General features: G+C 36.8%; 1 pseudogene; it reads left to right on the top strand.

Moving 5' to 3' along the window:
* The first annotated feature begins 8962 nt into the window (after nucleotides 1-8962).
* LOC118636073 lies at nucleotides 8963-9814 on the top strand (annotated as a pseudogene).
* Nucleotides 9815-20294: the final 10480 nt, after the last annotated feature.

Below are 20294 nucleotides of genomic sequence, written 5' to 3'. Positions count from 1 at the left end.
CCCGGTCAATGTGGCTCAGTGGTTGAGCATCAATCCATGCACCAAGAGGTCACTGGTTTGATTCCTGGTCAGGGCATAAGCCCAGGTTGTGAGCCAAATCCCCAGTGGGGGGCATGCCGGAGGGGGCCAATTGATGTTCTCTCTCATTGATGTTTCTATCTATTTTTCCCTCTACCTTCATCTCTCACAAAATAAACCAATAAATTTTAAAAATATAACTTTAAAACAAAACAAACTCAGCAAAGGGGGAATAGAAATATCATACCTCAACATAATAAAGGCCATATATGACAAACCTACAGCCAATATCATACTCGATGGGCAAAAACTAAAAGTATTTTCCTTAAGAACAGGAAAAAGACAGGAATGTCCACTGTCAACTCTTCTACTGAACATAGTACTGGAAATCTTGGCCAGAGCAATCAGACAAACAAAAATCAAAGGCATCCAAATTGGAAAGGAGTAAGTGAAACTGTCATTACTAGCAAATGACATGATATTGTACATAGAAAACCCTAAAGAGTTTACCAAAAAACTAGTACATTTAATAAACAAATTAGGCAAAGTAGCAGGATACAAAATTAACATCCAGAATTCAGTGACAATTTTATACAAAAATAATGAACACTCAGAAAGGGAAACTAAAAAAAAAAAAATCCCACTTACAAATGCAACAAAAAAATTAAGATACCCAGGAATAAACCTAACCAAGGAGGTAAAAGACCTGTTCTCAGAAAAATACAGGATGTTAAAAAAAGAAATAGAGAAAGATATAAACAAGTGAAAGCATATAACATGTTCATGGATTGGAAGAATCAACATCATTAAAATGTCCATATTACCCAAAGCAATTTATAGATTCAATGCAATCCTTATTAAAATACCACTGGCAGCCCGGCCATTGTAGCTCACTGGTTGAGCATCAATCCATGCACCAAGAGGTCACTGGTTTGATTCCCAGTCATGGCACATGCCCAGGTTGTGGGCCCAATCCCCAGTGGGGGCATGCAGGAAGTGGCCAGTCAATGATCTCTTTCATCCATGTTTCTATCTCTCCTTCACTCTTCCCCTCTCTCTAAACTCAATAAAGAAAAAATATTTTAAATAAATAAATAAATAAATAAAATACCACTGCTGTATTTCACAAATCTAGAACAAATATTCCAAGGTTTTTTGTTTTTGTTTTTGTTAATCCTCACTTGAGGATATTTTTCCACTTATTTTTTAGGTAAAGTGGAGGGGAGGGAGGTAGAGAGAAAGGGAAAAAAACATCGATGTCAGAGACACACATCAATTGCTTGCCTCCTGCATGACTCCAACTGGTCTGGGAATCAAACCTGCAACCCAAGTACATGCCCTTGACTGGGAATCAGATCTTTGACCCTTCGCTGTGAAAGTCAACACTCTAACCACTGAGTAACACCAGCCAGGGTTCCACAAATTAATATGGAACCAAAAAAAGATGCAGAATAGCCACAGCAAACTTGAAAAAGGAGAACAAAGTTGGAGGGATTATGGGATCACAATACTGGATATCAGGTTATACTACAAAGCCACTGTAATCAAAACAGCCTGGTACTGGCACATGAACAGGCATATAGATCAATGGAACAGAACAGAGAACCCAGAAATCAACCCAAGACAGTATGCTCAATTAATATTTGATAAAGGAGGCAAGAGCATACAATGTAGTAAAGACAGTCTTTTGAATAAATGGTATCGGGAAAATTGGACAGGCACATGCAAAAAAAAAAAAAATGAAACTAGGTGACCAACATATACCATACACAAGAATAAATTCAAAATGGATAAAAGGCTTAAATATAAGTTGTGAAGTCATAAAAATCCTAGAAGAAAATGTAGGCAGGAATATTGCAGACATCACATGAAGCAGAATTTTTACCAATACATTGTCTAGGGCAAGAGAAACAGAGAAAAAAATTAATAAATGGGACTACATCAAACTAAAAATCTTTTGCACAGCAAAAGAAACCAGCATCAAAATGAGAAGGAAACCCACTGTATGGGAGAATATATTTGCCAATGATACATGTTTGAGGGGTTATTTCCAAAATGCATTAAGTACTCATAAAACTCAACAAAAGAAAGACAAATAGCCCAATTAAAAAATGGCTGGAGAACAGGAAAAGACACTTCTCTAAAGAGGACATACAATGGCCAAAAGACATATGAAAAAATGCTCAACATCACTAGTCATCAGAGAGATGAAAATTAAAACAACGATGAGGTCCCAGCTGGTGTGGCTCAATGGTTGAGTGTCAATCCATGCACCAAGAGGCTGCCAGTTCAATTCCTGGTCAGGGCACATACCAGAGTTGTGGGCCAAGTACCCAGGGTGGGGCATGCAGGAAGTGGCTGGTTGATGTTTTCTCTCATCCATGTTTCTGTATCTTTCCCCTGCTTCCTTCCTTTCTCTCTAAAATCAATAAAGAAAAAAATTTTAATAAAAAATATATTAAAACAACTATGAGGTATCACCGCACACCTGCCAGAATGGCTACCATCAACAAATCATCAAACAATATAGTGCTAGCAAGGATGTGAAGAAAAGGGGACTCTAGTACGCTGCTGATGGGAATGCAGACTGTTGCAGCCACTGTGGAAAACAATATGGTGTTTTCTCAAAAAATTAAAAATGGAACTGCCATTTGACCCAGTCATCCCACTTCTCAGAATATACACTAAGAAGCCTGAAACACCAATCAGACAAAATATATGCACCCCTATGTTCATAGCAGCACTATTTACAATAGCTAAGATGTGGAAACAGCCTAAGTGTCCATCAGTAGATGAGTGGATAAAAAAGCTGTGGTACATCTATGCAGCTATAAGAAAGACAGGTCTCTTACCCTTTGAGACGACATGGAGGGACCTGTAAAGTATTATGCTAAGCAAAATAAGCCAGTCAGAAAAAGGAAAGTATCACATGATCTCACTTATTTGTGTAATAAGATGAACAAAATAAGCTAATGAGCAAAATAGATGCAGAGACATGGAAGTAGGGAAGAGACTGAGAAACCTCAAAGGAAATGGGGATGGGAGGGGCAGAAACAGATAAACCAAAGAACTTATATGCATATATGCATAACCAATGGGCACAGACAACAGTGCAGTGAAGGCAGGACAGGCGAGAATGGGGAGGAGGGTGTCAACGGGGGAAAACAGGAGGACATTAGTAATACTTTCAACAATAGAGATAAATTTTTAAAATAAATAAAGAACAGCAACAATGTATGCAGTGATCATGGTATGTAAAAGGACTTTCAAAAATGTTATGAGAAAGGAGGAAGAAATTGGGACAACTTTGGTATAAGATATTTGCATTATCAATAAAGCAATATAGTGTTATTTGAAAATGAACTTGGCTTAGTTGTAAATTTACATTACAAACTCTGGGGCAATCATTGAAAAACAGATTTTTTAAAAAAGTATAATTATATGCCAAGAGAGCAGAAAAAGTAAAATCATTTAAAAAGTTCAATTAGGCTAGGCCAGTGTGGCTCAGTAGACTGAACATCATCCCATGGACTGGGAGATCCTGGTTCAATTCCCGGTCAGGGCACAGGCCCAAGTTGTGGGCTTAATCCCCAGTGCGGGGCATGCAGGAGGCATCCAATTAATGTTTCTCTCTCATACGGATGATCCTATTGCTCTCTCCAGTCCTCTTTCTCTAAGAAATCAATAAAAAAATAAATAAAGCCCTGGCCAGTTTGGCTCAGTGGTTGGAGCATTAGCCTGTGGACCAAAAAGTTGGAATTTGATTCCTGTCAAGGGCGTGTACCTCGGTTGCAGTTTGGTCCTGGCCCTGGTCGGGGTCATACAGGAGGCAACCAGTCAATGTGTCTTTCTCACATAGATGTTTCTCTCTCTCTCCCCCTTTTTCCCTCTCTCTCTATCTGAAAATAAATGAAAAAATATCCTCAGGTGAGGATTAAAAATAAATAAAATGCTCAATTAAAATTAGAGAAGCCACTTTTGCCATTTCTTTCAACAGAATAAAAAAAGACTTACCCAAAACCATTGGAAAAATACAAATAGCATGTAAACTGCAAAGAATAAATAAAATAATATTATTTACAGACATGATACATATAGAACTCATGAAAATTCAATTAAAATTGTATAAACTAATAAACAAATTTAGCAAAGTTTCAAGAGAATTCAATATGTAAAAGTTGGTTGAGTTTTTAAAAATTAATAATGAACAGTCTGAAAAGGAAATTAAGAAAATAATTATCTGGAAAACATCCAATTGACAATAAAAAAGGAAAGAAAGGAAAACATTTCCATGACAAATGTATTTAAAAGAATAAACTACCTAGAAAGAAACTTAATGATGGAGATTTCTCAAATACTTGTGCAGTGAAAACTACCAAATATTACTGAAACAAATTTAAAAACACAACTAAGTGAGAAGATATCCATGTTCATTGATTGGAAAATTTAATGTTGGTAAAGTGCAAATACTACCCAAAATGACCTACAGGTTTTAGTGAAATATTTTTTAAAATCACAAAACTGAGTTTTGCAAATATTAAATCCATCATAAAATTTATATGGAATCTCAATGAATCTTGAGTAGTGAAGACAATAATGAAAAAGAAGAGCAAAGTTAGAAGACTCACATTTTTTTTTTCAAAACTTACTTCAGAACTGCAGTAATCAAAACTATATGAATCAAAATGGCAGTATAGGAGTTTTGCATCAATTCCTCAAGCAGAAAATCAATTTTGACAACTATTCACAGATTAGAGTGACTTCATGGAAGTCCAGGAGCCCAGTGGGGAAGTTCAATACAGTACTGGAGCAAAATAAAAATCAGAAATTGAATTCATTAAAGGTGTTCAGAGGAACGGTTTCACTTTACCTATGTTACCTCTCCCCCAAGGCAGCACAGTACAGTTGCAAGAAATACTTTCTTGGTCCAGGCTTTCTCTCATAGGAAAAAATAAGAGAATGGGATGAGTGCCTGTCTTCCTCAGCTGTGAAGGAAGCTGTCAAGGAGGCTTAGTTCTTTCTCAATCCATCTAGGATATTGAGTCACAAACTGGATGAATGGGTGCAGTGAGTAGTAGGGAGAATAGCTGCTAGGGCTCAGAGTGAAAGGAGTAAAAAGTGATGTGAATCCTAATAACCACTTTGCAGACTCCATCAGGAAACATGGCCATAAGATACTGGAGATTCCCCCAACTGGCCAAAAGGCACATGCTATTCACTGTGTTCCTTACCCACAAAATTCTACACCATATGGACAGCTCCCTGTATAAACTTCCAACAGCAGCAACAGTGAGCTTTTACAGATGGCTACAAAGCATGTTCAGAAAGGCTATCCAACTCTGTAGCATTGGGAGAAAGCACAGAAAATTAAACATTCAGCACTGCTCTAGGGAAATAAAATAGAAGGCTGTTGGCACACAACCTGGCTTTGCAGGATACAAAAAAAACACACAATTTGCCCTGGCCAGTTTGGCTCAGTTGTTGGAGCATCGGCCTGTGGTCCAGAGAGACCTGGGTTTGGTTCCCGCTAAGGGCATGTACCTAGGTTGCAGTTTTTCCCCGGCCCTGGTTGGGTTGTGAGGGTGGCAACCACTCGATGTGTCCCTTTCACGTCGATATTTCTCTCTCTCTCTCTCTCCCACTCTATCTGAACAAAATATCAAAAAAAAAGAGAAAAGAAAAAGAAAAAAGACACACAATTTTAAGATTCACACTCAAGAGGAAACAAAAAGTGTGTAGCAGGTGTATCCATTGAAAAGGTCTGAGAAAGCTGCAGAATCACTAACCAGGCTGAATTATGGTATTACCCTCCTGAAGCCAGCCTATAAAGATGGGAAAAGGTGACTGATTTTTTAAATACTAATACAGTGACACAAGACTTTAAGAAACATAAAAAGTCAAGGTACATGACACCACCAAAGGAACACGGTAATTTTCCAGTAATCAGACAACAAAAATTAGAGATTGTAATTTTCTCAATAAATAATACAGAATACTTATTTTTAAAAAGCTCAGTGACAACCAGAAAACAATTGAAGGTAATCTGGAAAACAAGAAAGGAGAAAATAAATTTAACAAAGAAATAAAATTATTTAAAAAAAACAGAAATTCTTAATCTGAACAATGCTATGAATAAAATGCAAAAAAAAACCCCACAAAAACAATAAAGAGTAACAACAGCAGACTGGATCAAGCAGAAGAACAAGTCTGAAGTTTAAGACAGAATAGTTGAAATTAGCCAGTCAGAAGAGAACAAGAAAAAAAAATAGTGTAAAGAAAGCCTACATAAATTATGGAATACCATTAAAAAGAAAAACTATGTGTTATTGGGGTCCCATAAAAAAAAAGATAAAGAGGCAGAAAACTTACATGAAAAATACAGCTTACTACTTCAAAATTCTAGCAAGAGATTTGGACATTCAAGTTTATGATTCTCACCCAAAAAATTTCAACTCAAAAACATATTCTCCAGACCCACACCAAGACACATTGCAATGAAATTGTTAAAAGTTAAAGAGGAGGAGAGCATCATAAAAGCAGCAAAGAGAAAAACCACTAGTTACATAAAAAGGAATGCCCATAAGACTAACAGTTGATTTTTCAACAGAAACTTTGCAGGCCAGAAATAAGTGGCATTATATTTCAACATGATGAAAGGGAAGAACCTACAACCAAGAATACTCTATCCAGCAATGTTACCATTCAGAATTGAAGGAGAGATTAAGATTTTCCCAGACAAGCAGATGCAATGGAATTCATCACTATTAAACCATCATTACAAGAAATGTTAAAGGGGATTATTTACATGGAAAAAAAAAAGGCCAAGACTAGAAATAAGAAAATGTATGAAAGAAAAAATTCTCATAAGGCAAACATATAGTAAAGATAGTAGATCAACCCTGGCTGGTTTAGCTCAGCGGTTAGAGCATTGGCCTATGGTCCAGAGAGACCCCGGTAGGGTTTCCGCTAAGGGCACTACCTCGGTTGCAGTTTGTCCCCGGCCCTGGTTGGGTTGTGTGGGTGGCAACCAATCGATGTGTCTCTCTCACGTCGATGTTTCTCTCTCTCTCTCTCTCTCCCTCCCATTCTATCTGAACAAAAAATGGAAAGATGTCCTCTGGTGAGGATAAAAAAAATTTTTTTTTTAATTAAAAAAATAGATAGTAGATCAACCACTTATAAATCTAGTATTAAAACAATTAAAATGGCAAAAAGTACACACCTATCAATAATTACTTTTAATGTAAATTGACCTAAGTGTTTTATTGAAAAAACATAGGGTGACTGAATGGATAAAAAAAATAAGACCCTTAGATAATGCTGCTTACATGTGACTGCAGATTGAAAGACATACATAGACTAAAAGTAAAGGGATGGAAAAGATATTTTATGAAAATGGAAACAAACAAACAAAAAAGAAGCTGGGATAGAAAGACTTTATATCAGACAAAATAGACTTTAAAACAAAGGCTATGACAAAAGATACAGAACAACCCAGCAATTCCACTTCTGAGTGCTTATCTGAAGAAAATTAAACACTAATTCAAACAGATATATGCATCCCTATGTTCACTGAAGCATTATTTACAATAGCCGAGATATGGAAACAACCTAGGTGTTCATTAGTAGATAAATGGATAAATAAATGGAGATATATATATATTACTCAGCCGTGAAAAAGAATAAAATAAATCTTGCTATTTGTGACAACATGGAAAGACCTAGAGAGTATTATGCTAAGTTAAATAAGTCAGAGAAAGACAAATACTTTATCATTTACTTCACTTATATGTGGAATCTAAAATTCTAAACAAATTCATAGATACAGAAAAACTAATAGTTGCCCGGGAGTTGGGTGGTGGAAATACGGAGGGAAATGGTAAAGGGGATTAAGAGGTACAAACTTACAACATAAATAAGTCACAGGGATATAAAATGCAGCATAGGGAATACAGTCAATAATATCACAATAACTTTATACGGTGACAAATGGATAGTGGACTTTTTGTCATGATCCCATTGTAAGGTGTATACATGTGAAATCTCACTGTTATACACCTAAAACTAATAATATTGTATGTAAACTATACCTTAATTAAAAACAGCTTTACAGCCCAGCTGGTGTGGCTCAGTGGTTGAGTGTCGACCCATGCACCAAGAGGTCGCTGGTTCAATTCCTGGTCAGGGCACATGCCCAGGTTGTGGGCCCAATCCCCAGTGGGGGGCATGAAGGAGGTGACCAATCGATGTTCTCTCTTATCAATGTTTCTGTCTCTCTCCCTCTCCCTTCTCTCTCTAAAAATCAATAAAGAAAAAAAATTTTTTTAAAAAGAGCTTTATATTCCAGAGTAAAAATTGAATATGAAAGAAAGGTACTCTCCAAGACACATTATAATGACACTGTTTAAAAGTAAAGACAATAACTTTTTCAATTTTATTTTATTTTTGAGAGTATTATAGATATCCCTCATTTTCTCCAATTTGTCACTGTCCACCCATTTTTCACCCCACTCCAAGCCTTCATCTGACTATTGTCTGTGTGTCCATGGGCTATGCATATATGCATATACGTTTTTTCTGTTAATTTCTTCCTGCCCTCCTTTCCAACTTCCCTCTGAGATCTGTCTGTCACATGCTTCCATGAAGATTCTTTTAAATCTCACATATAAAAGAAGCCCCATAAAGCTATGAGTTGAATTCTCAGCAAAAAGCTTACAGCCCAGGAGAGAGTAGAACAATATATTCAAAGTCCTGAAAACAAACAAACAAAAAACAACAACAACAACAAAAAGTGGCAACCAATAATATTTTACCTGGTAAAGATTCCCATCAGAAATGAAGGATATGGCAGCCTTTATTGCAGAGGGCTGTGTAGCAGCAATGGACCTGGAGCTTGAAGCAGCCCAGGCACTGCTCCCTCCCCTGCCCTCTGTCACCTGATAGCATGCTGTGGCTGGGCCAGCAGCAGAGCACTGGACCTCCCCAGTCCAGCACACTCCAGCTGCCTTCAAAACTAGTCATCACAGACAAGTGCCACACCACGTTCCAGGAAATCAGGTTCTTGAGTCCTGAATTCATTCCTCCAAGAAAAAGAACAAATCTTTTGATACTTCAAACAGGAAAAAAAAATATGTTTCAAAGGAGAAAATTACTCCACATTCCAGAGTTCTATGTTGAAAGCATTCCTCGTGTTACTCATATGTCAATGAAAAAACCAGCCAGTTTCAGGGTATTGGCATCCAGAGATCAGCAACAGGACTTGGAGCTACTTTTATCCTTAGGCATACAATTGAAGGACAAGGTGTTGAGATTTGCTTTGAACTTTTTAATCCTAGAATTCAGGAGGTCCAAGTGGTCAAATTACAAAAATGACAGAATGACAGCTTGCCATACTTATGAGATGCCCATCGTGAATATACCACTTTTGATATTAATATGAAGCCAATAGTACAAGGATCTAGCCAAGAAATATCTGTTAATCAGCTTAAAGTATAAATGAAGCCTAAACTAAGCCTTGGTCCAAATGCTGTGAGTGTCCAAAATGTAATATTTAAGGAATTAGATTTTATCTTTATTTAACTGAAGAGCAAATAAAAGAAGTTCAGAAGTGGAGTCAGCCGTGGCTTGAGTTTGATATGATGAGGGAATATCTTTAAAAACTGAAGCTGCTATATGGGATGAAATTGAAGCATCAAAAAGTCCTGATTTGAAAATAAATGTAGTTACTTGCAGAGGATTTACTGACTCTCAGATCATGTTTTTAAGAGACTATTTAAATTCATATATAAGGATATAGATATAAAATCGACTAAGCATTCATTATTTTATGAGTATTGCTTAAAAATATAAAATTAACACATCAATTTATTACTTTAAAAAAAGACCCAGCAGCCCATAACATAGGCATACAGCCTGCTCCCCAAAGGGACTGTGTGATCTTGTTACCCGCAGGACCTGCAGGGTGCGGGGGCACCAGAAAGGCCTGTGCGAATCAGCAGCACACAAGATAGGCATACAGGATGTGAAAAATGGAGGCAGAGTGAATAGAAGCTACACAGATGATCTCCCAGGACCAAACGAGAATTACAAATAAAATAAAGACAAATCCTCGGGAAAAAAGCAACAGAAAAGCAGCAGGACAGGACCATATAACCAGGGACACAGGTAGGATCTGAGAGGGTGGTTGGTTGGGAGCCCATGGACAGCAGCAGTCTTAGCTGTGAGTGGCGCCCTTGGGTAATGAAGACAAAGCTCATTCCACAGTGTGGAGAGCTGGAACAGAACACTAAAATAGCCACAGCCACTGACCTGGGGGCTACCACAGAGAAAGGGCAGACTGGGCTAGAACTCTGTGGGGACACCCAGGATTTGGAGGGTATTCAGAATATTTGCTGAGTTGTGGCCACAAAGAACGGTGGCCAGTGTGCTCCTTCCCTGAGCTGTGGGGAAAAGTAGCAGCCCCCCCCCCACCTCGGAGACTCAGCCTATCCCAGGTGAGGCAAAGAAATGCAAATTCAGGCTCATTAATAACCAGCATCTATCCAACCCTCTGGAAATCCTCTTATGCAGAACACCAGGGCAACATTCCAAGGCACTGAGTAACTGAGACTACTAGCCACCAGGAAAATGTTAGAGGATAACTGAACCTTTCCTGGGCTTGCAAATCTACCCAAGAAAGTAAGATTTGAAAGTGGTGTTTAACGTGGGTGCACACAGGCTTATCCAAACCCAGTAGAGAAAGCCACAAACAGCACACCAACACCCACAGGGAAAATTTCACAGGCTCCAAAACGCACTGAGATAGCCAAAAAGGTGAAACAGAGAAACAAATCCCAAATGAAAGAACAAGAGAACTCTATCGAAGATGAGATCAATGAAATGCAGCTAAGCAAATTATCAGATGTAGAGTTCAGAGCCATGATCATGAGGAAGCTCAACAGCATGAGTAAGGACATCAGCACCATGAGTAAAGATATAAAAACATTGAAAATCACCAAGTGAAAATGAAGAATGACAGAGCATAAATCAAGAACACATTGGAAGGACTAACCAGCAGAGTAGAGGAAGCTGAGGACCAGATCAGTGAATTAGAAGACAGGGTAGAGAAAATGAACCAATCAGAAAACACACACACACAAAAACAACAACAACAAAAAACAATTTAAAAAAACGAAGACAGCTTAAGAGAACTGTGGGACAACTGGAAACATAACATTCGCATCACAGGAGTCCCCAAAAAGGAAGAAAATGGGCAAGGGTTAGAGAATATATTTGAAGAAATAGTGACAGAAAACTTTCCTAACATGGTGAAGGAAGAAGGCATTCAAGTTCAAGAAACACAGAGAGCCCCAAGTAAGAAGAACCCAAACAGGCCCATACCAAGACACATAGTAATGAAAATGCCAAAAATTAAAGACAGAGAGAATCCTAAAGGCAGCAAGAGATAAGCAACAGGTTACCTACAAAGGAAACCTCATAAGAGTCTCAGCTGACTTCTCAACAGAAACACTAAAGGCCAGAAGAAAGTGGCATGAAGTAGTCAAGGTCATGAAAAACAAGGATCTGAATCCAAGACTACTCTATCCAGCAAGGCTATCATTCAAAATAAAAGGTCAAATAAAGAGCTTTCCAGACGAAAAAAAGAAAAGGCTAAGGGAATATATTAACATCAAACCAGCACTGCAAGATATGCTAAAAGAGCTGCTGTAATTAATAGAAGAAATAGGAAGAAAAATAGAACCACACTAAACAAAAATGGCAATAAATAAGTACATGTAGCTGGATACAAAATTAACGTCAAGAAACCAATGGCATTCTTATATACCAATGATGAACTCACAAAAAGATAAACTCAAACAAAACAATCCCTTTTACCATTGCGGCAAAAAAATTAAAATACCTAGGAATAAACTTAACCAAACAAATAAAGGAACTATTCGCAGAAAACTACAGGTCATTGAAAAAAAAATAATAAAGGAAGATATAAAGAAGTGGAAGCACATACCTTGTTCATGGATTGGAAGAATTAACATCATTAAAATGTCCATACTACCCAAAGCAATGTATAGATTCAATGCAATCCCCATCAAAATACCAACGACATTCCTCACAGAACTAGAACAAATATTCCAAAAGTTCATATGAGACCAAAAAAGACCTCGAATAGCCACAGCAATCTTGAAAAAGAAGGACAAAGTTGGAGGGATCACGTTACCAGGTTTCAGGTTATACTACAAAACCACTCTAATCAAAACAGCCTGGTACTGGCACAAGAACAGGCATATAGACCAATGGAACAGAACAGAGAACCCAGAAATGGACCCAAGGCAATATGCTCAATTAATATCTGATAAAGGTGGCAAGAGCATACAGTGGAGTAAAGACAGCCTCTTTAATAAATGGTGTTGGGAAAACTGGACAGCTACATGCAAAAAAAAAAAAAAATGAAACTAGACCATCAACTTACACCATACACAAGAATAAACTCAAAATGAATAAAAGACTTAAATGTGCCTCATGAATCCATAAAAATCCTAGAAGAAACTGTAGGCAACACAATTTCAGACATCATACGCAGCAGAATTTTCACTGATACATCACCTAAGGCAACAGAAACAAAGGAGAAAATGAACACATGGGACTATATCAAACTCAAAAGCTTCTGCACAGCAAAAGATACAATCATGAAAATGGAAAGGCTACCCACTGTATGGGAGAGCATCATTGCCAATGATATATCAGATAAGGGGGTAATTTCCAATATATAGAGAGTGCTCTTACAACTCAACAAAAGGAAGACAAAGAACCCAATTAAAAAATGGGCAGAGGAACTAAATAGACACCTCTCCAAACAGGACATACAAATGGCCAAGAGACATATGAAGAAATGCTCAACATCACTAATCATCAGAGAGATGCAAATTAAAACAACAATGAGGTATCACCTCACACCTGTCAGAATGGCTGCCATCAACAAATCATCAAACAAGTGTTGACCAGAAAAAGGGACTCTGGTACACTGCTGGTGGGAATGCAGACTGGTGCAGCCACTATGAAAAGCAATATGGTGTTACCTGAGAAAATTAAAAATTGAACTTCCATTTGACCCAGTGATCCCACTTTTAGGAATATACCCTAAGAAGCCTAAAACACCAATCAGAAAGAATATATGTACCCCCATGTTTGTAGCAGCACTATTTATAATAGCTAAGCTCTGGAAACAGCCCAAGTCTCCATCAGTAGACAAATGGATAAAAAAGCTGTGGTATATATACACAATGGAGTACTATGCAGCTGTAAGAAAGAAAGATCTCTTATCCTTTGAGACGACATGGAGGGACCTGGAGAGTATTATTCCTAAGCGAAACAAGCCAAACAGAGAAAAACAAGTATCAGATGATCTCATTTATTTGTGGAATATAATGAACATAACAGTCTGAGGAATAGGGTAGTCCCAGAGATGTGGAAGTGGGTTACAGACTGACAATCCCCAGAAGAGGGGTAGGTGGGGGAGTGATAAACCACAGAACTTATATGCATGTATGCATGAAAATGGACATGGACAACAAAGCTGGGGACAGGGTGGGGAGGGAGGGGGACGAGGGAATCAGTGGGGGGAAAAGGAGAAACATCTGTAACAAAAATTAATTAATTAATTAATTAATTAATAAAAGAAGTAACAAACAAAAAGATAAAAAAGCAATGAAAGAGAGATAAAGACTTTTCTAGACCCCTTCTCCCCCTAAAATGTTGAGGGAGTTCATCACCAATAGACATAACTTATAAGACATGTTTAAAAGAACTATTTAGGCTTAAAATAAAGGATGTTTATTGGAACCATGAAAATATGAAGCCCATTGATGATGGTAAGTATACAGTTAAATAGAGGATTGACTAATATATTAATGTGATGGTGTGTACATTATTTAACGTTAGCATAAATGTTAAAGGACAAAAGTATTAAAAATAACCTGTTAAGCCCTGGCCAGTTTGCTTCAGCAGTTAGAGTGTTGACCCACGGATCAGAGAGTCCTAGGTTTAGTTTCCACTAGGAGCACGTACCTGGGTTGCAGTTGGTCACCTGCTCTGGTTGGGGTCCTGTGGGTGGCAGCCAGTCAATGTGTCTCTCTCACATCGATGTTTCTCTCTCTTTCTCCCTCTGGCTCTACCTGAAAATAAATGCAAAAATGTCCTTGAGTGAGAATAAAAAATAAATTTAAAAAATAACCAGTTAAAATAATTTGTTAATAGATACTCAATGTGGGTGGAGGTTGATCATGGGGGGGGGGGGGTGTAAAAAAAAATCTGTAATAGTGTCAACAATAAAAAGAAAATAGATAGACAATCTAACATATGTAAATTACAAGGTCAAAAAAAGAAAAATATGGGCGGCAAAAATAGGGTACCATTTTCCTATGTGATTGAAGTTCAGTTGTCTTCAGTTTAAATATATGTTTTATGTAAACTTCATGATAACCACAAAGTAAATACATACGGTGGTTACACACACAAAAAAAGAGAGAACGGGATCAAAGCATACCACTATGGAAAATCATCAATTTACAAAGGAAGACAGCCAAAGAGAAAAAAGAAGGAACAAAGGAAGGGGAAAAGAACCATAAAACTATTAATAAAATAGCATTAATATGTTAATACCTATCAATAATTGCTTCAAAATAAATGGATTAAATTTTCCTATCAAAAAGCATAGACTGGATGAATGAAAAAAAAAAAGTAAGACCCAATTTTATGGTGACTGCAAAAGAGTCACTTTAGTTGCAAGAATGTGAATAAAGAGATAAAGAAAGATACCCCCTGCAAGTGGAAAGCAAAAGAGAGCAGAGGCAGCTGTACTTACTTCAGACCAAATACGCTTGAAGACAAAAACTTATAAAAGACAAAGGTCATCACATAATGATAACGTGTTCAATTCAAAACAAATATAAATGTAAATGCATCCAACATTCAGGTACTTAAATATCTAAAGCAAATACTTACAGAAATGAAGGGAGGAACACATAATTCAATAACAGTAGGGACTTCATACCCTATTTTCAACAATGAATAAACCAACTAAGTGGAAAACCAATAAGGAAACACTTGACATGAACTATACATTAGAAATAAAAGGTCTTCGACAAATATAGAACATTCTCATTAATAGCAGACCACATATTCTTATGAGCATACGTCAAGTATTTACCAGAACAGATTATATGCTCAGTCACAAAACAAGTCACAGCGAATTTAAGATTAATTCTGATTCTGATTATTTGAAACTATTTTTTCAGGAAATATTTTATGTATTTTTATCTTTATTGTTGAGAGTATTACAGATGCCCCCCAATTATTCCTCCCACTGCCCCCCTTCACCCAGTTTCAGCCCTGCCCCAGGTCTTCACTACCCTATTGTCTGTATCCATGGGAATGTATATATGTACATAAATTCTTTAGTTAATCTCTTCTCACACCATCCATCCCCCTTCACTCTGAGATTTGTCAGTCTATTCCATGTTTCCAAGCCTCTGTTTCTATTTTATTCATTAGTTTATTTTGTTCATTAGATTCTACATATAAATGAGAGCATGTGATATTTGCTTTTATCTGGCTCATTTATTTCACTTAGCATAACACTCTCCAGGTCCCTCCATGCTGTCTCAAAGGATACTATATCCTTCTTTTACACATCTGCATAGTATTCCATTCTGTAAATGTACCACAGCTTTTTTGTCCACTCATCTACTGATGGGCATTTGGGCTGTTTTCAGAGCGTAGCTATTGTAAATAGTGCTGCTATGAATATAGGGGTGCATATAATCTTTCTGGTTGGTGTTTCTGGATTCTTAGGCTATATTCCTAGAAGTGGGATCACTGGGTCAAATGGCAGTTCCATTTTAAAAATTTTGAGGAACTCCACACTGTTTTTCACAGTGGCTTCACCAGTCTGCATTCCCATCATTAGTGTACTGGGATTCCTTTTTCTCCAAATTCTTACCAGCACTTGTTTGTTGATTTACTGGTGCTAGCCATTCTGGCAGGTGTGAGGTAGTACCTCACTGTCATTTTAATTTGCATCTCTTTGATGATTAGTGATGTTGAGAATTTTTTCATATGTGTCTTGGCCATCTGTATGTACTCTTTGGAGAAGAGTTTTAGATTAGGGTGACGATCTTTTTTCTGTAAAGGGTTAAATACTAAATATTTTAGGATCGGCATGTCTCATTCTATCACAAACTACTGTCACAACTACTCTACTCTGTTGTTGTAGTGTAATAACAACCATAGATGACACTTAAATGAATGGGAGGGGCATGTTCCAACAAAACTTTATTTATGGACACTAAAATGTAGATTTCATGTAATATGTAACAAAATTTTATACTTACTTCTACTTATTTTCAATGGTTTATAAATGTGAAAATGTAAAAACCATACTTAGTTTTAGGGTCATATAAAAAGAGACAGGTGGTGGGCTGGATTTGGTACATAAATAAAGGAGGGGATATTTTCTACATTAAACAAAATGATTGGTCTTTTAGCCCTGGCCAAGTAGCTTAGTTAGCTAGAGCATCATCCTGATACACCAAGGTTGCTGGTTCAATCCCTGGTCAGAGCACATATAAGAATCGAGAATCAACCAATGAATTCATAATTAAGTGGAAAAACAAATCAATGTTTCTCTCTCACACTCTCTCCTCTCTCTATCAATAAATAATTGGTCTTTTAGACAAATAATTTCATGAGAACTTCTACATATTTTGTCCTAAGTTACCTCCCAAATGAACAATTCTGTTCTTGTTAAAATTTCCCCAAAATGGCTCATAAAATTACACATCATTCCTGATAAAATTGGGCCAGATAGAGAGGTAAGCTTACATTTTAGCATTATTATTAGAAAATATGAAGGGATCAGGTGTTCCACCTGTAAGAAGTAAAGTAGATTGGGAAGACTTGATGAGAACTGAACAGTCTGCAAAGACAGTTTTGGGGAAATTCCATGTCTTCAAAGCTTGGCTAAAGGCCAGTCATTGCCAATCAAGGGCCAGGTAACTTCTCCAGATTCTGGACTGATAAAACTCAGCAAAGCAGTTCTCAGGGACTCCAAGACAAAACTAAGTTGGAAGTTCATATAGCATTTTGAAATGGTGACTGTGGTGGACAGAACCTAAGATGACACCCAATGATCTCTCCTCAAGTGTGGGTAAAACATGTTACCTGAGTCTAGTCAATAGCATATAGTAAAACTAAAGGGATTTGGAAGATGTCATGAAAGTCCCAAATCAGTTGATTTTGAGTTAATCAAAAAGGAGATTGCTCTGGCTAGGCATGACTTAATCAGGTGAAAGCCCTCAAAAGACCATCTGGGTCCTCCCTCAGGTGAGAAACTCTCCGTTCAGGCTAGATGAAATAAGGGGGTCCACATCAAGGTGGTCTCTAAGAACTTCAGGCCAACAGTTAGAAAACAAACAAGGAAATACTTTGGTCCTTCAACTGCAAGGAGATAAATTTTGCTAACAACCTAAGATATATTAGAAGCAATCTTTCCCCAATTGAGCCTCTGATAAGACCACAGCTGAAACCTAGATTGCAGCATAATGAAACCCTGAGTCAGAGAACCCAGTTTTAGGGTTTTCAGAATTCTGACCTATAGAAGCTGAGAGATAATAAATGAGTATTATTTTAAGTTGACAAATTTGTCATAATTTGTTATATAGCACACAAAAAACTAATACAGAGTCTTGAGGCAAATTTTATCCATAGATTACCACTTTCAGGAGACATCCTGGGCTCTTTAGTTCTTGGGGTCAACTTAAGGATGAATTTATAGAACCTAGAGATCGACTCTCCATGTAGACTATTCCATTTAAAGACAACACTCAAAATACTAGACAAGTAAACAGATCATGAAAGCAAATGTCAAAAATCTAGAAAACAATTTTACCAAGGAATAATATAAATCTGATCAGGTAACCATCAACATTTCAAAAGACTTTATTTCTAGAAAAATAATATAAACAATGCTGAAAGCACCCAAGGTAATATCAGAGTCCAATTCAGCACAAACTTACCTCTCAGCTAAGGGCTGGTGGCATATTGAATGGGTAGATACACAATGGGTTTTAAACATGGGCACTATTACTGATTTGAGGGTCTTTGTCTAAGTCAGTGAGGACTTTAATTGAAACTCAGTAGATCTATTTCTATCAATTTTCTTTAGTCAAAGACATCTAGGAACACACCTGTAGTTTAAAAGCTTGTGCTTATTACTAGGTACAGCAAAAGAGAATGCGAATCATGGGGCACTATGTGGTATCTCAGTAAGAGGCTATTTTGAAAGGACTTAGTAGGATTTAGAATTATGTTCGAAGGTGTTGGTAATGTTTTAAAGAAACAGTTTTTCTTTGGATTGGATGATATCAGGAAGTAGGACATCCATCATTTCTGTGTTTGGGTATCTTAATAAATCTTATCCAGAATGAAAGAAGACAAGGGTGCTACTAAATCTGTAATTAGTAAAGGGTCAACAGTCTGTCATATCAACTAAGATAGAGGAATTTTGGGTATTTTATGGCTTGGACAATGTTCACATTTTGGCTGTGTACAAAAATCATTATGAAGTGGTTGTGGTTTTGACTCAGTACATTATTGTCAGAGTGGTTTTATGTGTATTAGGTTTTATGACACTATTTATGATCAAAAGTAACATATGGCCTAGGTGAGAGTGCCAGTCCTGCTTCAGGATATCAGGAGATGCTTTTCTGTTTCCCAAACCATACCAATGCTAACCTCCTTATCAGTTTGAGGTACCATGACTTGTTCAAGTCTTTACAGGCTCTGGCCAGGTAGCTCAGTTGGTTAGAGTGTCATCTCCATATGCAATGGTTGTGAGTTTGATCCCCTGTCAAGGCACATGAAAGGATCAATCAATGAATGCATAAATAAGTGAAAAAACAAATCAATATTTCTCTTCTCACTCTCTCTCTCTCTCTCTCTCTCGCCATCTCTATCCCTTTCTCTATCTAAAATCAATGATATTTTTTAATTAGAAACTCTGTTTTAAAAAAGTACTTTCTATTTCCAAAGTAAACCTGCTTAAAATTGATGCTTTTTTGCTGTGACCATTAAAAATATATGAAGAAAATAGCTGTCCATTAGTATAGTCAAAAGTAAAGGCAACAGTATGAGGCTGAGGAAGAGAGAACAAAAAGTTGATTATCAATTTTTGGCAATAAATCACTTTAATATTTTTTTATTCCTTTGCTTCCTGCTTAATTAATAAAGTCTTACTTTTATGTAATAAAACATTACATGAGCAGAACTTATAATTCAACATTTTTCAATTTATTTTATTCAGTGGATGTTGAAAATATAGTTTAATGTACTATTGTATTGTAATTGTTCACATATTTGAATACACTATGTTTTTACATATTCAACTCCTATAATTATTATTTCTATTTTTATATATCATTTATTATTTAAATATGTATCAACAATAAAATAGAATAATTTTGAATCCTAAAACAGAGGGAATGAATATGTGCTTTATGACAGTCTATGTATAAGAATTTTATTGTGACTAAAATAAGGATAAAATCAATATGCATATAAAAGGGTTTCACCCTCACCCCCAGGATATATTATTATGATGATGATAATTTGACTAAGAGCTCCCCAAATGAATCCCATATGGAGAAATTTTAATGCCATGTATCAGAACCCCATAATACCACCATAAGACAAACTGTTGTGGCAGAATTTATGTAACAGAAGAATAGCTCTATTTAATTGTTTCCATGTGTGATTCGCTTTTTCAGGGAGTTTTGAACAAACTTAATCTTTGAGCCTATTTCCTAGCAGGTCTGGAGGGAAATATGATTTAAATTTGAGATATATTGGCACAATGTGAGCATAGTTTCCTTCCTTTCTTTTGTTAAATTTATTAACTTTGATAATTTTGGTCCCCAGAGATGTCTGATGTTAGAAATTAGATTGTGACTGTACCAGTCTGCATTCCCATGAGCAGTGTACTAGAGTCCCCTTTTCTCCACACCCTCACCAGCACTCGTTGTTTGATGATTTGTTGATGGCAGTTGCCCGGCAGGTGTGAGGTGATACGTTATAGTCGTTTTAATTTGCATGTCACCAATGATTAGAGATGTTGAATATGTTTTCATATGTCTCGTGGCCATTTGTATGTCCTCTTTGGAGAGGTGTCTATTTAGGTCCTCTGCCTATTTTTTAATTGGATTCGTTGTCTTCCTTTTGTTGAGTTG

This window comes from Molossus molossus, unplaced genomic scaffold, assembly GCF_014108415.1.
Source record: "Molossus molossus isolate mMolMol1 unplaced genomic scaffold, mMolMol1.p scaffold_m16_p_2, whole genome shotgun sequence".
In the NCBI taxonomy this organism is placed as follows: Eukaryota; Metazoa; Chordata; class Mammalia; order Chiroptera; family Molossidae; genus Molossus; species Molossus molossus.
Note: the sequence above shows the minus strand (reverse complement) of the source record. Positions and strands in the feature narration are given on the sequence as shown.